This window comes from Heptranchias perlo, chromosome 4 (assembly GCF_035084215.1).
Source record: "Heptranchias perlo isolate sHepPer1 chromosome 4, sHepPer1.hap1, whole genome shotgun sequence".
NCBI classification, from domain to species: domain Eukaryota; kingdom Metazoa; phylum Chordata; class Chondrichthyes; order Hexanchiformes; family Hexanchidae; genus Heptranchias; species Heptranchias perlo.
Genome location: NC_090328.1, coordinates 61,575,288 through 61,594,911, shown reverse-complemented (window position 1 = coordinate 61,594,911; position 19,624 = coordinate 61,575,288). Strand labels below are relative to the sequence as shown.

Here is a 19,624-nt window from a genome sequence, read left to right as displayed (position 1 = left end):
TGAGGTCAGTTAATGAGCTGAAGCAGCTGTCAAAAGAGGAAGTGTGGGATTTTGGGTTCAAGGCAGTGAGTTTCCCACACTGGGGGAAACAGTCTCTCTCCAACCAGGCGTGTTGCAGCCAGCAGCCTGTGGCAGGTGCCAAGGTGCACTCCACGGGGGAGAGCCCTCACCCACGCAGGAGGCCACTGCGTCACATAGGGCAACCCCTGCCCTCCACCACCCCCCGCCAAGCCAGAGGACAGACCGACACGAAACCGCAGCCCTAGTGCGAGGAACCACCCACCTACCCTGCACAACCCCTCAGACCAACACCTGCCAGATGGGTGGTGCGTGGACACCCTCGGAGGACGAACAGCATGACCAGCCCCAGCAGCCTCGCAGTCCACGCCGTCCGCCGCAGAGACGTGGAGCCCCCCAACACGGTGTTGTTGCACGCCCACCTGCACAGCAGGAGGGAGGGCTACCGCAGGGAGAGACGCATCGCAGAGGGCACTACCCTCGCCGCAGGGTCCACAGACCGAGGCGCCGCTCCCTGGACCTCTCCGAGCAGCAGTGCACAGGGAGGCGCAGATTCGCTCGACATGTAGTCGTGGAGATCTGCAGGCTCTTTCATGCCGAGCTGCTCCTGGCTGGCCCCAGCACCAACTGCTTACCTGTCGCTGTCAAAGTCACCACTGCCCTCCACAACTTCTCCTCCGCATCCTTCCAGGGTGCAGCCGGCTACACCGCCGATGTCTCTCAGTCGTCTGCGCGGAAGAGCCCTGCAAATACACCTGCACCTACTCTGCAGTAACACGATGGGTGGCATCAGTGGTGGGTCCTCATAGTGATACCCAGGAGCGGGCATTATTGGACACAATGGACAGGATTCGCGGAGACATGGCAGTGGTGGTGTCAATATAACGTGTGCTGTTTGTTGCTCTGAAATTCAATATAGGTAACACCCAGGACAAACCCTCAGACACCCTTGTGCACCCCCTTCATGCTCACGACACGTTTGCCTTACGCTGCCTACTGCACATATGTGATGCATGCCCTGTGGCTGCAGCACAGGTGGTGGCAGGTTGCGTGAGGCTGGCCGTGAGGGAGATGCACGAGAGGGTGAGTATGGGATGGAGCAATGAGATTGTATGAGGATTGGGTCGCGTGTTAGTGGCAGGATGAGTACTGGCGAGGTGAGTAGGTGGAGGTAAGATGAGGATGGGGTTTGAGTGGGTATGAAGGGTGATGTGACAGAGTAGTGTTGGCGGTGCTGAAGGAGATGTGGGGTGGGGGCAGTGTTGTGGCAGACGGAGTGTAGGGGAAAGACTTCGTGTTCTCACTGTGGCTGACCTACTGCGGTCATTGCAGCGCCTCCTGCACTGTATGCAGGTGGGCGATATGTTGGTGGCGCAGGTGACCCCCTCTGCCACCTCGAGCCAGGCCTTCTTGGTGGCAGAGGCAGGCCGCTTCCTCCCGCCCGCCGGGGGGAAGATCTGTGTCCTCCCCCTCCTCCTCACCCCATCTGATGATACCTGGGGTGAGGCATCATTAAACTGGGAGCAGCCTTCCCCCTGGGCTGCTCCATGCTGCAATTTGTCCCATTGGTTGCAGCATCTGTCAGTGGAGGACTGCCCCTTTAACTAGAGAGCCTCCAGCTGACAGATCGTACTGCGCATGCGCAGCCCGCCCGACGCGCAGACCAGCGCCGTGGACCCCGGAGGAGCAGGTAATTGATTCCTATTAGTGTGTTGCCTGCTACGATCGCGCGGGCAACCAAATAATTTCGCCGAGCGTGTTGACCACGCTCCCGGAGGACCAGCCGCTGGGAACCCGCAGGCCTGCTAAATTCGAGCCCAATATCTTACTATGTCGATTTTCTGCTTAAAGACAAATGCAATTATCTATGAAATTTAGACAATTTGTGAAATAGTAGAACTGATGAAATAAAAATTAATCATAATTGCTCAATAGAGCTAAACTTCAATTGAACAGCAAGTCTTTCACATGTAACAGTTATAGAAAACCATGTTGCATTTTGCACTTTTTGAAGCTGTTATTTTTGTTCTTCAAGGCTTTTTTATTGTTAATATGACTGAATGAGAAGCTGTCATTTTTAGTTTAATTGCAATTATTGTTGATCCACAGCATTGTTTTTTTTTATTCGTTCATGGGATGTGGGCGACGCTGGCGAGGCCGCATTTATTGCCCATCCCTAATTGCCCTTGAGAAGGTGGTGGTGAGCCGCCTTCTTGAACCGCTGCAGTTCGTGTGGTGACGGTTCTCCCACAGTGCTGTTAGGAAGGGAGTTCCAGGATTTTGACCCAGCGACAATGAAGGAACGGCGATATATTTCAAAGTCGGGATGGTGTGTGACTTGGAGGGGAACGTGCAGGTGGTGTTGTTCCCATGTGCCTGTTTGTTGGTTCAAAATCATTGTTCTGTCACATTTTATTGAAATCACATTTAATATACCAAATTTGCTAATGATGATATGGCTGCAGGTTACTTTACGATTAAATATAAATATAAACATATTTAATCATAAAATAAGGGTCAATTTTATTTCTTTACAATAGTGTTTAATTGCATTTTTGTTACATAATGCAGTACAATTTTTTTTAAGACCAGTGCAAAATATTTAACTATTTTGATATGTTGATGTATATCAGAAGGGCTCAGAGAGGGAATTCCCGAGTATGGAGCCAAGGCAGCTGAAGGCATATATACATTGGTGTAAAAAGTCACCAAGTACATCCAAGTGCCAGAAACAATTAACATGTAAGACACTCTAGGTGACCATCCAGATGTTTTTTTGTAAGTATTATGGATCTTACTGTCCATTGTTTGAGTAAAGTCCCTTTTTCTCACAAACTAACTTCTCAAAGTCAAGACCATATTTCAAAGGGTTTTATGGATTTAAGACTCATAACAATTGATGTCCTAGTTAGTTAGAGTTTTGACCTAATCACACAGTTGCTGAGGCCTGCCGGCTCTGTAGATAGATCACCTATGTAACTCCAAGAAAGATTATAACCTCAGGTGGCTACTTCCCTTCAGAGAAGCATTTGTCCCAGAAAGTAAAACAATCTAAGGAACTCAACTAATGGGCTTGTCTGTTTAACTCTTTCTTGAACTGGTTCAAAGCTGCATGCTCCCAACTGTTTGTGTGCTGACCCTACATCTATTTCTGGGGCCAACCTTATTCACAATGTGAGCAAGCATCGAAAACATCTCTGATTGGGAGCTCTCCCATTATGGGTGGGAAATCACTTGTAGTCGGTTAAAGGGCTATTGTTCTGTCTGTATGCAAAGCGGCAGTGAAATTGGACGGAATATCAACCAGTATCATGGGATCCCTGTTTTTCCAGTGGAACCTTGGAGATATTCTTGGAGCAAGTCCACTAGAAGAGGGAGAGCCTGTTCCCTAAAGATGATCTCTGGGTCCTGAGATGAGTGGTCAAACTGTATGGCAGGATATAGCCTAGAGTATGAATCTAATTGGCACCACCCAATAGATGTGGCTGCATTCCCACAAAAAGATTACTGACCTCATCGGGTACACCAAGGTAGGGAACTTCATACTAATGATATATATTAAGCATGTACAGTAATCCCACAGATACACAATCATACAATACTTTGAATGCTTCCTATAATGTTCCAGCTCCGTTTAGCTCAGTGTGCCCCTTCTCTGGCATCTTTACATGCTATCCTTCCTGGCAAATCCTTCCACCTGTTGCTCCTGTATTATGCATGTTCAAATACTCACACCCACCATGGGCTGCATGTTGAGACGTGAGGGTTAATTTTAACTCCCTCCCAGTGGGAAGTGAGCAGGAGCGGACGACAATCCCATGCGGGAGTCTTCAATGCTGCCAATCAGCTTTTGGGCTGAAAGTGGCAGCTGGTGTTGGATATTGTATCGGTAGGTGATAGGAATGGTATATTTAGGTATTCAATATGAGAAGAAGGCAATGTAAATGAAGACATTTCTGTTGAGGGCTTTTTGAAGATGTAGGGAGGGCTGTTCATGCAATGGGTGGAGGGATCATTAGGAGAAGATAATATTAATAAAAGCCAAATGAACAACTTTAACGCCATCAAAATTGTTTCTGCCACTGGAGCTTTAATTTCTTCCATTTTATCTTCCTTGTCTCTTTGCTGTCCTTCATTGCCTTCCTTGGTGCTTCACGGTGATGCTTCGTTATACTGCAAAGCTGCGCAGCGTGCAACAGACTATAACGATGCTGGAGAGTTTGGCAGGGCTGTATCGTAATACATCCTCTCAACTGCCTAAATATCTGAATATCATAAAATAATTTGAAAATGATAAAGTCGCAGGCTGTCGGTTTAAATCAGTTCATTGTTAAATGCCTAGCAAGCCTGGACACCCAACTTATATGGGAAATATTAACGTTGAAGGCACATCCAGTGTGAAGTTTGAGAAATCCCAACCAGGCCCAAATGATATTATTTATGCCTCACTCGTATTTTCAAATGAAACTCCTGCCTATTTCCAGCAGGAACTTCCTGCATCAGACGTTCACTCCACCAGAAATATGCGGCATGTGCATTGTGAGCGGAAATCGAGCACTACTGATCTCCACGCATATTACCAGTCGATTACTCCCTAATTATGAGGTCAAATGACCTGAAAATTGGCCCTAAAGTTTCAAGACTCAGTTTGATCTGTTGTCCTGCTGGTATCTGAGTACATGCTACTCACAATAATATAGACCATTACATTTAGTTTAATCCTTTCAGTGAATTATAAAAAAAACAGTATTAGGAACAAAACTGGAACATCATTTCACTTGTGTCTTGATTTGTCCACTTCAGAATCAGATCATGAAATACTAAGGGGTGGAAATTTGTCTCCAGGCCCAGAATTGGTGCTGCATGGGGCAATCCAATTTCTTAGAGGAGTCATAAAATAGGCATTAGGCTCCTCATTAATATATGAAAAGGGCAAATGCCTGAAAATCGTCCGAGGCCGATATGGCATCAGGCATTTTTCAGGTATCCTTAGGGTGCAGGGCATTGCCTTACAAAATTGTTAATTGATGCCCCCGTTTTCTGTCTGAAAAACAGGTGGAACAATAACCAATTTCTACCTCCAGATATCAGTATGTTAGTTAAAAATTACATAACTCCTCCAGGTATGAAAAAGGGTAAATGATAAGGTTCAAAGAAATGGAGTATTTCAGAATAAAAGAGCTCTCTGGGTTAACAGAAATAATATGCCCAAAATTCCACAGCCCATCTCGTGCACGCCTGCTGCAAATCCAGTGGGAATGTGGCAGAAATGGGCCCAGCATTGGGGCTCCAAGCCAGGATTGTGGCCTGGACTCCTGAAGATTGCAAGGTCATTTTTTAAAAATTGATTTCACTGTGGCTCCTTTACGAGTGAGGTTGCTGGGGGTGTGACCAAGCATTTTCCAGGGGAATGGCCTGTGGGGAAATGTGAGTACCTGAGATGCTCCTTTAGGGGCACAGGCGCGCACCGGCCTCATGCAAATTAAATGCCTTCCCAATGACCTCTCACTCTCTGGCAGGGTCGGTGCTGAAGGGTGCCAATGGGTGTGATCTTGACATAAGTACCAGGATCACAGCCTATAGAATTTCGGAGCCAACGTCTTTCCCACAAGCTGCCAACTTTAATGGCCACATTAGCAGGTATTTAAAGAAAGTCAATTAGTTTTATTGTATTCAACTCCTAGATATCTGAAAGCTAAAGCTATTTTGAACTCCCCCACCCACCACCATCATTGCCATGGCAATTAATTTCTTTAAAAGTGCCTATGGGAAAATGAAACATCTTTGAAGGATCTGGAGTGATTGACAAACTTGCATTACAACCTAATAAATATAGTTAGAAAGGAGTTTGACAGCCTCTCTTTTTGGCTTTCTAGTTGTTGCTATGATTGAAGCCATGAAATGTAGTTTGTTACTAGGATCAGTGACGTGTAATTTCTACAATAAATAGTGTGACTGTTAATAATTGAAGATGTTACTGTGCAGGAGACAAAAGTATTTATTTTGACTCAAGTTTCCTTGTTTAACTGCTTACTGAATGAAATCTGTTAAAACTGGTTTAATTATATGTATTGTTGAGAAGCTCCTTCAGACAGAAGCCTCAGAGCAGTTCCCTTGACGGCTCTGTTGAAAAAGGAATGTTTTTCAATATGGAATGTCCTGAAATGGGGATAAAGTTAAAATAGAGAATTAAGCTGCGGACAAATTAAATAAGATGGTATGGTGAATATTTTGATTTGTACCAAATTCACCAGGAAGAGGCTTTGAAGAGCTTAGATGTTGCTAACTTTGGCAAATAGGGCTAATGTTTCTTTCCAGGCTTCTACTAGCTTTTCCCATCATATTCACCACCCTTGTGCCTCGGAAAGCTTGGATGTGACAATCAGTTGTGGAGTTGGATGTTTGCATCTCAAGAGAGCTTAGTACCCTTGTAGAACAGAGATAGGTTGGTAACCTCAACAAATTATAGATTAGGACCGTGAAATTCCTGAAGCCAGGCAGGCACAGTGGCAGCCGTTGGGTTCTCCCCTTTGCAGCCCCAACGGAAGTCCCAGTATTTTTGGGGTAGATATGTATTTGGAGGGAGATGACTCCCTGGCATCCAGCATTGCTAGGGGCATGGGAGGAAGGGGGTTTCCACATTTAAGGCCAGATTTGGATATGTGATCAATATCATTGCTAAAACTGGCAGAAGAAAGAAACTGACCAGTTAAAAACGTTTTGACTTCCTTGTCAGAGACATGTGGGCCCACTAATGCTGCAGTAAGATGCTGAAGCTACAATCCTCCCCTTCGCTGGCAATGGGTCCCCATTTGTGTTCTCTCCAAGATATCTAAAATAGCCGGACCCTGGGATTTCCAACACGATCAGGGACTTTGGCAGTGAGTGCACAGAAGTTCCACTCCACTAGATGTTCTCCCAAGTCTTACCCAGGAATTTCAGGGTCTGGGTCACCACAAGATTCAGCACTGTTGGCCAGTTCTATCTGAATCACTGCATGCAGATACAATCACTGCTTGTCTTTCATAAAGGAAGTTAACTCTGTAGTGTCCTGTTCGCAGCAAAAAGATCACCAAGTTATCAATGAAGATGAGGTACTTGTTTCCAAGAAGAACCACTCCATATGCATTGTAAATAAATACAAAGCTCTATGGATCATGACTTAGTCTTTATGTCCTCTCCTACTTAATTCAACAGCTTTGCAATAAGGTGGGGATGGCATAGGCTGTGAAATGCTCTGGAAACGATGGGGGCAAAATTGGGCCGTGTAGCACCCATTTTGTAAGCATCACGTGGAAACGTAAGCCCTGAAAATGGCGTCTGAGATACTTCCGATGTGAAGTGCGCAGGGTGCCATCTTGGTAAAGGTGTTTGCGCGCACATCTAATGAGTGGGGAGATTATGACGTGGATCAGTGTGCAACACTGATTTGAAGCAGCCGGTGACATTTTGGAACTCCACGTTCCAGCACAGCTGAACAGGACTTAAACGGCAGAAAGGACCCCCCACCAGCACTATTTAAAGGGATCCTGAAGTACTTCCAGATTAGTTGTTGGATTATTTCTTCTCGATGCTGGTGCAATTGTTTGTGTTTTTGGAAGTGTCCTATACTTGGCTAAAGTTTCAATATTCTACATAAATATATCTGGAGGAAAAGATTAGTGAAGACAAGTGTAGGTCCCTTACAGTCAGAAATGGGAGAAATTATAATGGGGAACAAAGAAATGGCAGAACAATTAAACAAATACTTTGGTTCTAACTTCACAAAGGAGGACACAAATAACCTGCCAGAAATGTTAGGGAACCAAGGGTCCAGTGAGAGGGAGGAACTGAAGGAAACCAGTATTAGAAAAAAAATAGTGCAAGGGAAATTAGTGGGGCTAAAGGCTGACAAATCCCCAGGACTTGATAATCTACATCCCAGAGTACTAAAGGAAGTGGCCCTGGAAATAGTGGATGCATTGGTGATCATCTTCCAAAATTCTATACACTCTGGATCAGTTCCTACAGATTGGAGGGTGGCAAATGTAACCCCACTATTTAAAAAAGGAGGGAGAGAAAAAACAGGGAATTACAAACCAGTTAGCCGAACCTCAGTATTGGGGAAAATGCTAGAGTCTATTATAAAAGATGTGATAACAGAACACTTGGAGGGCATTAATGGGATTGGACAAAGTCAGCATGGGTTTTTGAAAGGGAAATCATGCTTAACAAATCTACTGGAGTTTTTTGAGGATGTCACTAGTAGAATAGATAGGGGAGAACCAGTGGATGTGGTGTATTTGGATTTTCAGAAGGCTTTTGATAAGGTCCCACACAAGAGGTTAGTGTGCAAAATTAAAGCACATGGGATTGGGGGGAATATACTGGCATGGATTGAGAATTGGTTGACAGACAGGAAGCAGAGATTTGGAATAAACGGGTCTTTTTCCGGGTGTCAGGCAGTGACTAGTGGGGTACCGCAGGGATCAGTGCTTGGGCCCCAGCTATTCACAATATATATCAATGATTTGGATGAGGGAACTAAATGTAACATTTCCAAGTTTGCAGACGACGCAAAGCTGGGGTGGAATGTGAGCTGTGAGGAGGATGCAAAGAGGCTCCAATGTGATTTAGACAAGTTGGGTCTGGGCAAGAACATGGCAGATGCAGTATAACATGGATAAATGTGAGGTTATCCACTTTGGTTGTAAAAACAGAAAGGCAGATTATTATCTGAATGGTGATAGATTGGGAAAAGGGGTGGTGCAACGAGACCTGGGTGTCCTTGTACACTAGTCGCTGAAAGTGAGCATTCAGGTGCAGCAAGCAGTTAGGAAGGCGAATGGTATGTTGGCCTTCATTGCAAGAGGATTTGAGTACAGGAGGAGAGATGTCTTCCTGCAGTTATACAGGGCCTTGGTGAGACCACATCTGGAGTATTGTGTGCAGTTTTTAGTCTCCTTATCTGAGGAAGGATGTCCTTGCCATGGAGGGAGTGCAACGCAGATTTACCAGACTGATTCCTGGGATGGCAGGACTGATGTAAGAGGAGAGATTGGGTCGACTAGGCCTATATTCACTAGAGTTTAGAAGAATGAGAGGTGATCTCATCGAAACATATAAAATTCTAACAGGACTAGACAGACTAGATGCAGGGAGGATGTTCCCGATGGCTGTGGAGTCCAGAACCAGGGGTCGCAGTCTCAGGATACGGGGTATGCCATTTAGCACCGAGATGAGGAGAAATTTCTTCAGAGGGTGGTGAACCTGTGGAATTCTCTACCACAGAAGGCAGTGGAGGCCAAGTCATTAGATGTATTCAAGAAGGAGGGAGATATATTCCTTAATGCCAAAGGGATCAAGGGATATGGGGAAAAAGCGGGAACAGGGTACTGAGTTAGACGATCAGCCATGATCATTTTGAATGGCGGAGCAGGCCTGAGGGCCGAATTTTTTTTTATTCGTTCATGGGATGTGGGCGTCGCTGGCGAGGCCGGCATTTATTGCCCATCCCTAATTGCCCTTGAGAAGGTGGTGGTGAGCCGCCTTCTTGAACCACTGCAGTCTGCCTGGTGAAGGTTCTCCCACAGTGCTGTTAGGAAGGGAGTTCCAGGATTTTGAACCAGCAACGATGAAGGAACGGCGATATATTTCCAAGTCAGGATTGTGTGTGACTTGGAGGGGAAGGTGCAGGTGGTGTTGTTACCATGTGCCTGCTGCTCATGTCCTTCTAGGTGGTAGAGGTCGCGGGTTTGGGAGGTGCTGTCGAAGAAGCCTTGGCGAGTTGCTACAGTGCATCCTGTGGATGGTACACACTGCAGCCACAGTGCGCCAGTGGTGAAGGGAGTGAATATTTAGGGTAGTGGATGGGGTGCCAATCAAGTGGGCTGCTTTGTCCTGGATGGTGTCGAGCTTCTTGAGTGTTGTTGGAGCTGCACTCATCCAGGCAAGTGGAGATTATTCCATCACACTCCTGACTTGTGCCTTGTAGGTGGTGGAAAGGCTTTGGGGAGTCAGGAGGTGAGTCACTCTTGCTCCTATTTTCTATGTTTCTGTGTTTCTAACGCTTCCACTGCCTGGACCGCACTGGAGGAGCCCTGCACTACTCATCTGAGCGAGTATTAAGATTTGTCGTTGTATGTTGCATGCTGCACAACCTCGCCACTATGAGGGAACAGTCCTTGTCACCACCTATCAGGCGAGAACCTGAGCAAGTAGCAGAGGAAGTAGTGGAAGAGGCGGAGGAGGAGGAACAGATGGAGGAGGAAGTGCAGCAGGTAGTGAAGGAAGAGGCCGAGAGGCTACAAGGTAGACAGGCCATGTCTGCCGGGGCTCTGCGTGATTAGACTATTAATGAGCGATACCGGTAACCACAATGACACCTCCCCATTCACCAACAGCCCCACACTCCTTCCCTTTCCTCTCCCACAAGATCATCAAATCGTACTCCTTATGATTACATATTGATTCCTCCCTCAGCTCATCGAATAAATAAAAACCACCACCAGGTGAGCACATTGCAGATGCCCGAACTAAAATCTTTCAAAGTTCTCTAGATTCAGGAACTGTCCCTCTAGATTGGAAAATTGCACATGTCACTCCGCTTTTTAAGAAAGGAGAGAGAGGGAAACCAGGGAATTATAGACCAGTTAGCCTAACATCTGTTGTGGGGAAAATGCTGGAGTCTATAATTAAGGATAGGGTGACTGAACACCTCGAGAATTTTCAGTTAATCAGAGAGAACCAGCATGGATTTATGAAAGGTAGGTCGTGCCTGACAATCCTGATTGAATTTTTTGAAGAGGTGACTAAAGTAGTGGACAGGGGAATGTCAATGGATGTTATTTATATGGACTTCCAGAAGGCATATGATAAAGTTCCACATAAGAGACTGTTAGCTAAGATAGAAGCCCATGGAATCAAGGGAAAAGTACGGACTTGGTTAGGAAGTTGGCTGAGCGAAAGGCGACAGAGAGTAGGGATAATGAGTAGGTACTCACATTGGCAGGATGTGACTAGTGGAGTCCCGCAGGGATCTGTCTTGGGGCATCAATTATTCACAATGTTTATTAACGACTTAGATGAAAGCATAGAAAGTCTCATATCTAAGATTGCCGATGACACAAAGATTGGTGGCATTGTAAGCAGTGTAGATGAAAACATAAAATTACAAAGCGATATTGATAGATTAGTTGAATGGGCAAAACCGTGGCAAATGGAATTCAATGTAGACAAATGTGAGGTCATCCACTTTGGATCAACAAAGGATAGAACAGAGTACTTTCTAAATGGTAAAAAGTTAAAAACAGTGGATGTCCAAAGGGACTTAGGGGTTCAGGTACATAGATCATTGAAGTGTCATGAACAGGTGCAGAAAATAATCAATAAGGCTAATGGAATGTTGGCCTTTATATCTAGAGGACTAGAGTACAAGGGGGTAGAAGTTATACTGCAGCTATACAAAACCCTGGTTAGACCGCACCTGGAGTACTGTGAGCAGTTCTGGGCACCACACCTTCGGAAGGACATATTGGCATTGGAGGGAGTGCAGCGTAGGTTTACTAGAATGATACCAGGGCTTCATGGGTTAAGTTACGAGGAGAGATTGCACAAATTGGGGTTGTATTCTCTAGAGTTTAGAAGGTTAAGGGGTGATCTGATCGAAGTTTATAAGATATTAAGGGGAACAGATAGGGTGGATAGAGAGAAACTATTTCCGCTGGTTGGGGATTCTAGGAGTAGGGGGCACAGTCTAAAAATTAGAGCCAGACCTTTCGGGAGTGAGATTAGAAAACATTTCTACACACAAAGGGTTGTAGAAGTTTGGAACTCTCTTCCGCAAATGGGAATTGATACTAACTCAATTGCTAAATTTGAATCTGAGATAGATAGCTTTTTGGCAACCAAAGGTATTAAGGGATATGGGCCAAAGGCGGGTATATGGAGTTAGATCACAGATCAGCCATGATCTTATCAAATGGCGGAGCAGGCACGAGGGGCTGAATGGCCTACTCCTGTTCCTATGTTCCTAAATGCAAATTCAAATCCACATTTATAAATGAACACATAAAATGATGCAAACAAAATGAAACTATTCACCCTTGTGCATTCCCTTAGCGCCTGTTGTTCGTGTGCCTTTACCTTTCCTAGTGCTCCTAGGAGGTGCATCCCCAGTGGCTGGAGCATGGGTGGTGGGAGGCTGTCATTGGAGGAGAGTGCAGATGACCTTGGAGGACCACCTTGAGCAGCTCTGGGCCGGGAGGGCCCCGCTTCAGACTACACCATCTCGGCCTGGCTGCAGCAGTCTGGCCTGGCTGGCTGACAGGCAACATCAAGGGCTGAGTGACAGGGGCGGGAGCAGGAGTGCTGTTGTCCAGAGAGAGGATAGCAGGTTCATCTTCCATGGCACCACTGTCACTCTCCCGGGGTGGCGCCTCAGCAATCCTGGTGATCTGTTCTCCAACAGATTGCTGGGCTGCTGTGATGCCCTGGAAGCCCCTTTCCACAGTGATACCCAGAGCCACAATAGCAGCAGTCTGAGCTTCTACGGCAGCAGTCTGAGCTCCCAAGGCAGCAGTCTGAGCTCCAAATGCAGCAGTCAGACCTTTGATGCCAGATGTTTGTGCTGCAATGGAAGCTGTAGTATCGGTCATCAGACGCTGTATCATGGTGGGTTCCACAGGTGTACTGATGGAGGTGACCACCTGTTCCATGTGGGAAAGGATGGACTCCAAGCTCTACGCAAAGCCCTGTGCCAAGATGGACTGGACTCCTCTGTGCTCCTTGACATTGTGCGCAGGCTTTCTGGCAAGGCTTCCAGTGCACCAAGCCTTTGGTGGTGTACATTCATCAGCCGTCTTCTGCAGCCTGGCCCATCGAAGTCATCATCTGACTCCTCTGCAGCAGAACTAGTGTGCAATCTCACCCTCCGGCGAACTGGCACCTACGGTATCCGTTCCCCCCGCCCTGACTCCCGTGAATTTGTGCCCAGTGTCTCACAATGTGCAGATCCCTCCTCTATCCTAGCCTCTAAACTACGCGCAGTGTCAATCACTCCGCCAGTGCCCTTGATGTTGCCTGTGGGAACTTGAGAATTTGGTGAGAGTGGGACTCTGTGGTAAAGTAATAGGTGAATTGAAATTAAAATTTAGTTTAAAATTTAACTTAGAACTTTACAACAAACTGCAAGTTAGTTAATGGTTAACAGAAACTGCAAGTCAGTGGCAGTTAATAGTTAACAGTCGATCAGCTGTAAGTGATTGCCTGAATAGAAAGTAATTACTGTGAGCTGGAAACTGATTGAGCAGTTGTAACTGGTGTTCTCAAAAGGTGTATGATGTGGAAAGTTATCTGCTGAAGGACAGAATACATTGTGAATTATATTGGAACTTGAAAATTTGGCAAGAGTGGGAATTAGGTGCTAAATTTTAACAAAAAAAAACACACCAAGACAGACTAAGAAGTAATTATCTATAAATAAATATAGACTAAGATATGACAGAGCAGGTTGAGTGTCTGGACTGCAGTATGTGGGAGTTTGTGGACTTTGAGAATGTCCTAAGCAAACACATCTGCAGTAGATGTCTCTATCTTGAATCTCTCCAGCTCAGAGTCATTGAGCTGGAGTGTGAGTTGAAGACACTCTGACACATAAGGGAGGAGGAGGAGCATCTGGACAATTTGCTCCAAACCTCGGTCACACCTTGTAGAGAAGTACAGGATCAAAACTGGGTTGGTGTGACCGATAGCGTATGGAGTAAGAGGAACTGAGGTGAGATAGAGAATGAGGATTTGCAGAAACTGATACTATCGAACAGGCACAATGCACTTGCTACCTGTAAGGATAAGGATAAAGACTGTTGAAGGACAGCCAAAATACTGACCGTAACGGCAGGAGGCTGTCCAAAGGGAGAAGGAGAAGAAGTGTGATGTGGTAGTTGTAGGGAATTCAATAATTAGGGCAACAGATAGCATCCTTTGTAAGTAAGATTGAGAGTCCCACATGGTATGTTGCCTATCTGGTTGCAGGGTGAGGGACATCTCGAACTGGCTTGAAAGGATATAGGATGGGAAGGATCCAGTTGTTATAGTCCATGTTGGGACCAACAACATAGAAAAGTGTAGGCAAGAGGTCTTGTTCAGAGAGTACCAGGTGTTAGGAGCTATTTTTTTTTTCAAAAACAGGACCTCAAGGGTTATAATCTCTGGATTATTACCTGACCCATGTGCAAATTGGTGTAAGGATAAGCAGATTAGGGAGATGTACATGTGGCTGAAGGAATGGTGTGGGAAAGAGGGGTTCCATTTCATGGGACATTGGCACCAGTACTGGGACAGGAAGGAACTGTACCGCTGGGATGGGCTCCACTTGAACTGAGCTGGGACCAGGGTTCTAGCAGAAAGGATAAATAGGGCGGTCACAAGGACTTTAAACTAGTAAATGGGGGGGCTGTTCAGGTGGAAATGGGTAATATAAATAATAATTCTAAAACAAATGAAAAGGAAGAGAGTAGAGTAATAGTCAGAAATTATGCTTTATGCACGAGAGGTGAAGGGAAAACTAAAAGATGTAAAGTAATTAAATCAGGAGAGAGAAATAAGCAATGTGTGAGAACAACATTAGAGCAGAAGGACAGGTTAGGGAGTATGGCCCAAATAAGTGTTCTTTATACAAACACATGGAGTATAAGGAACAAATTGAATGAATTGCAGGTGCAAATTCAAATTAGAGGGTAAGACCTGGTAGCCATTACTGAGACACGTCTGCAAGACGGTCAGGACTGGGAACTGAATATACCAGGTTATAAGGTCTACAGGAAGGAAAGGGAAACTGGTAGACGGGGAGGAGCAGCCTTAGTGATTAAGGATGAAATTACTTCAGTGATAAGAGTGGATATAATGAGAGGTAACAGGCAGTGTGGACTTTATGGGTAGAATTAAGAAATAGAAAAGGATTTAAGGCTGTAGTCAAGGTTGTGTATAGGCCCCCTAGTAGCAGCTGAGAAGTGGCAGAATGTATAAATGCAGAGATTAGAAAAGCATGTAGTAAAGGCAGAGTGGTTTTAATGGGGGGTTTTAACTTTCATATAGATTGGAATAAGCAGACGAGCTCATGCTTAGGACAGCTTTCTGCAACAATATGTCCTAGAACCAACAAGGGGGCAGGCTATATTAGATTTAATAATGAATAGTGAGCCAAATTTAATTAACAGCCTAACAGTTTGTGAACATTTATCTAATAGCGATCATAATATGATCAAGTTCAACATTGTGTTTGAAAGGGAGAAACCCGTATCAGCTACTAAGGTCCCGATATTAGCAGGGAGGCGGGATGGCAGCGGGGGGGGGGGCCCACCGGGCGCGTGGGTAACCCGCCCAGTAAAATCCATCCATTTCCCACACAATCACAGGTAAATTGAAGGCACTTACCATGGCTTCCAGGTTTCCCGTCGTCAAACTGCGCAGCGGGCGGACTGCACACCCATATCACAGGCTGTCAGCTGGAGGAGCCCTATTTAAAGGGGCAGTCCTCCAATGCTGCTCCTGAAGCAAACAACCAAAAGTACAGCATGGAGCAGACCAGGGGAAAGGCTGCTCCCAGATTTACCGATGCCTCACTCCAGGTCCTACTGGATGGGGTGAGGAGGAGGAGGGATATTTTCTACCCAGCGGATGGGAGAAAGTGGCCTGTCTCTGCCACAAGAAGGCCTGGCTCGAGGTGGCAGAGGAGGTCACCAACATCAGCAACGTCTCCCGAACATGGATCCAGTGCAGGAAGCGCTTCAATGACCTAACTAGGTCAGCCAAAGTGAGTACACTTACTGATTCTCCTACACTCCATCTTTCACACCACCGCCCCCACCCCACATCTCCTTCTGCACTGCCAACACTACTCTATCGCATCATTCCTCACACCCACTCAAAGCTCATCCTAATCTTATCTGCACTTACTCACCTCCCCAGTACTCATCCCACCACTACCACTCAACCCAATCCTCGTACAATCTCATGGCTCCGTCTCATACTCACCCTCTGATGCATATCTTTCACGGTCAGCCTCACCCAAACCAATGCATTCAGCAGTTGGCCATGTCACCATCACTCACTCACGCCTCTCTACTTTCTCCCCTTATAGGAGAAGGGAGCCCAGAATGCATGGGAGAGGGCGAAGACCAGAGGGGGGCCACAACATCAGGTCATCCTCACAGACGCCGGGCAGGAGGCTCTTGAACTGAGCCGTACCCTCGAGTGCCTGTCCGTCGGGGATGTTTAGACTGCCACCCAACAAACGGCTGATGACAGAACTTTAACATTCAGCACTCACAATAGCATTGATGTTAACATGCCTTGCCATCTTCAGAACCTCAACATCTGTCATCATGCTTAATATTGCCTTCTGTTCTCTTACAGGGCCTTCAGCAACCGCCGTGACGGCGGAGGGCAATTCCTCAGAGGACCTGCCGGCCTCTGAGGGGGCACTGCCACATCTGAGCGAGCCATCCACCAGCGCAGATACACACATTTTGGTGGGTCCCGGTCCCCACTTAGTTAGGGTTGCACATGGTGAGTCACCACACACGTGAGCATGAGCAGGGGCAGCTGTGGAGAGTACGCGTCGGTGGGAGCACTCTTCTCTAGGCTCTGCTCAGCTGGACACAGATGCTGAACCCCGGGGGGCCATCCTTTAAAAGGAGAATGTTCGAGGGGCAGCAGCACATTTGCGAGGTGCTGGAACAGGTACCACGCGCACTCTCCACAATGGAGGAGTCCAACTCCTGCATGAGTGAAATGGTGGCACAGGTACAGGGGGGCATCTCTGAGATACTGTCACAGGGACGTGAGGGCATCTCTGAGATACTGTCACAGGGACGTGAGGGCATCTCTGAGATAGAGTCGCGGGTAAGTGCGGGAATGTCTGCGATGGAGGGAAGAATAGCCTCCATGGAGCTTCAAGCACGGCTCACCATTGAGGCCCTGACAACGGCCCTTCGGGCTCAGGGTGAGCAACTTTCTGCCGCCTTAAACAGGCAGGCAGATACACTAGCACTGGCCTTACAAGGCTTCACACATGTCCTCCAAACTGTTATCCAGCAGGGCGGTAGGCATAACGAGGGGGCACAGATTTAAGGTGAGAGGGGAGAGATACAAAAGGATCCAGAGGGGCAATTTTTTCACTCAAAGGGTGGTGAGTGTCTGGAACGAGCTGCCAGAGGCAGTAGTAGAGGCGGGTACAATTTTGTCTTTTAAAAAGCATTTGGACAGTTACATGGGGAAGATGGGTATCGAGGGATATGGGCCAAGTGCAGGCAATTGGGACTAGCTTAGTGGTATAAACTGGGCGACATGGACATGTTGGGCCGAAGGGCCTGTTTCCATGTTGTAACTTCTATGATTCTATGATGTGGGCCTGGCCCAGGAGAGGGATGATGGCGTGAGGGGACATGGAAGTGGGGACGCCACTCAAAGCGCCCCCACGTCTCACCCGTTGCCCCCCTCTCAACCAGTACCTGCAATGCTGCCTCCTCTCCAGGTGGTCGAGTCTGGCCCTGCACAGGTGCAGGTGGAGCTGTCTTTGGAGGGGCCCTCACGGGCACCAAAACCCAGAGGGCGTAGGCCCAAAGCCTCTAATCGGTCAGGGCATGAACAAGAGCAACCTGCCATTACCTCTGCTGCAGCCACAGGGGAAGCACCACGTAGGAGTAGTCGGAAGCGAAGGTTTTGTGAGCACAAAGGAGATGCACAAGGGTGTTTGACGGTTTGTCATATTTTTTATTTATATTTGATTTTTGTTAATGGCACATTAAATATTATCATTGTCACCACTACTGCCACATCTTGGCCATTCTTGACTGGCTTGTGTAATAAGTTCCTTTCATGAGGTTCACCATGAGCACCCACACTTGATACCACCCATTGGGTCACCCTACAGTGGGTGTATGTGTAGTTGCACGACTATTTTGTGCAGGTGCCTGTGGCGCAGCACTGTGTTGTGGAGCTCCACGTGGCGAAGGTGGACGGTGTGCCTGGCAAGGCTGGTGATGTTGCTCGTCCTCGGGTGAAGTGATGAATGCAGCTACGTCGCCCCCCCATCCTGATGGTGTGAGTTTGAGGGGGTCCACTTAGTAGGTAAATGTGTTTGCACAGCAGAGTTTAGGGTATAACTTAATAATTTTGAGTGGAAAGACAAAGGTGTTGCAGCCAAAACTTTGACTGAAGTGACAGAATGCCCTGCTGCAATAAATGATGTTTTCTCCCGAACTGTCAAATAATCCTTTGCATCTCCCACTGGCTGCTGGCTGAAACACGTCTGCTCCAACAGGGAGTGTTTCCCACAGCACGGGAAACACGCTGAGGATCCTTCAAAATTGCACCCCTGCCAAAATCTCCTGTCAATGAGGTCTGTCAAGGTACCTCAACTAGCTAAATAACGATCAAAAGCAGCATCCCTCCGGCTTTAATTGCCGGTGGGAGTCCCGCATGCAGGAGCTGCGCGCGCACCCGAACGTGTCATTGGGGAACCCAGAAGTGAGCTGATTGGAGCCGGGCTCCGAACCCGCTGCTGGATTCCGCCATTTTAGGAGCCCCCCCGCCCCCAATGTGGCCATCCGAAAATCAGCCCCTAAGACTCTAAATTTAGGTAAGGCCGACTTCAATGGAATGAGACAGAGACTGTCCATAATAAACTGGGCAAATCTGCTAATGGATAAAACGACAGAAAATCTGTGGGAGGTGTTCAAAAAAGAATTTAATGTGATACAGAACCAGTTTATACCTCTACGGGGCAAGAGCTCTACTTGTAAAAAAAAACAGCCATGGACAACAAAGAAGAGTTAAGGGACAACATAAAACTAAAAGAAAAAGCATACAAAATGTAAAAAATAGCCCAGGTGACTGGGAGAGATACAAAGAACAGCAAAGGGTGACAAAACAGATAGTAAGAGCTACAAAAAGGGAGTAGGATCATAGAATGGGCTCCTTCTGTGGTGTAACCATTCAGCCCATCGAGCCTGTGCCGGCTCTTTGTAAGAGCAATCCAGATAATCCCATTCCTCTGTTCTTTCCCTGTAGCCGTGCAAATTTATTCCCTTCAAGTATTTATCCAATTCCTTTTCCTCCATGATTGAAACTGCTTCCATCACCCTTTCAGGCAGTGCATTCCAAATCATAACTGCTTGCTGCGTAAAAAATGTTTTTCCTCATATCACCTTTGGAGTATGAAAAGAAACTTGCAAGGGATATCAAAATCAACACAAAATTTTTACAATTAGGAAAGGGAAGGTGGTCAAGAACAATGTAGGCCCCTTGAAAACTGATAATGGTGATAATGTAAATGAAAATAAGGAAATAGCAAACATGTTAAATAATTACTTTGCATCAGTATTTGCAGTCGAAGAAGAGGATAGCATGCAAGACACCCCAAGGAAACTAATTTTGAATCAGGGATGGGGACTCACCATAATTAATGTAAGCAAATTAACAGTAATGAAGAAAATAATGGCACTAAAGAGTGACAAATCCCCAGGACCAGCATGTTTCCATCTCCGGGTTAGTAGGTGAGAACATTGCAGAAGCCCTAACTATAATCTTCCAAAGTTCTCTCGATCCAGGAACCATTCCTTTAGAT

At 46.5% G+C, this 19,624-nt stretch overlaps 1 pseudogene; it reads left to right on the top strand.

Moving 5' to 3' along the window:
• Positions 1 to 10,166: 10,166 nt before the first annotated feature.
• The window catches only part of LOC137320633 (transcriptional regulator protein Pur-beta-like), a 54,458-nt pseudogene continuing 45,000 nt past the window's right edge, over positions 10,167 to 19,624 (top strand).